We start from the raw sequence: 717 nt of genomic DNA on the forward strand, positions 1-717 counted from the left end.
TGTAGTTCGTCGTCAAAGCCGCATTTACAAAAGAAGACGCACTAAGAGTGGTACATCACCACCAAAGCCACAATCGCTAAAATATTACACCAAGTACGATTCGTCGTCAAAATCGCAACTACAAACAAAGATGCATCAAGTGATTCTTCGTCAATTATGAATTACCCCTCATTTTTATGGTGTGATATTGAGGTTGTCTTCGGTCCATCGTAAACAGAGGCGTATGTATATGAAGGGGAGGGGGTTCACATGCACCCATCCTCCCCTTCCTAACCCCTATATAATACTACTATTTTTCTAATTATCTTTTTAAATTTGTATTGGTGAACCCAAGGTTAAAAAAAATACTCTAGTATATTGATAAGTAAGTACAAATAGGGGGTGCATAACTTATAGATTTGTGGTTCAAATTTTTCTATCCACATTAACATTTTTAATTTTTAATTAATATAACAAAATGTGCCACTTTTCATAGATCTTTTTAATAATTTATAAATAAAAAGAGGTTCAAATACCCATATTTTTAGGTTGCATTAGCTATGTCTAGACCTTAAGCTAGAAGTGTCAATAAAGTCAAATTATATTTTTTACTTTCTTTTTCTCCTTTCCTTCTTTATTTAGACGTTTTTCTTATTTATTTATTTTAACTTTTTCTTTTGACTTTTCAAAGCCCTAAACTAAAAGGTAAAAAGGAGTAAAGACATCATATTGTTCTTC

The sequence above is a fragment of the Solanum tuberosum genome, unplaced genomic scaffold (genome assembly GCF_000226075.1).
Source record: "Solanum tuberosum cultivar DM 1-3 516 R44 unplaced genomic scaffold, SolTub_3.0 scf00008, whole genome shotgun sequence".
Lineage (NCBI taxonomy): Eukaryota > Viridiplantae > Streptophyta > Magnoliopsida > Solanales > Solanaceae > Solanum > Solanum tuberosum.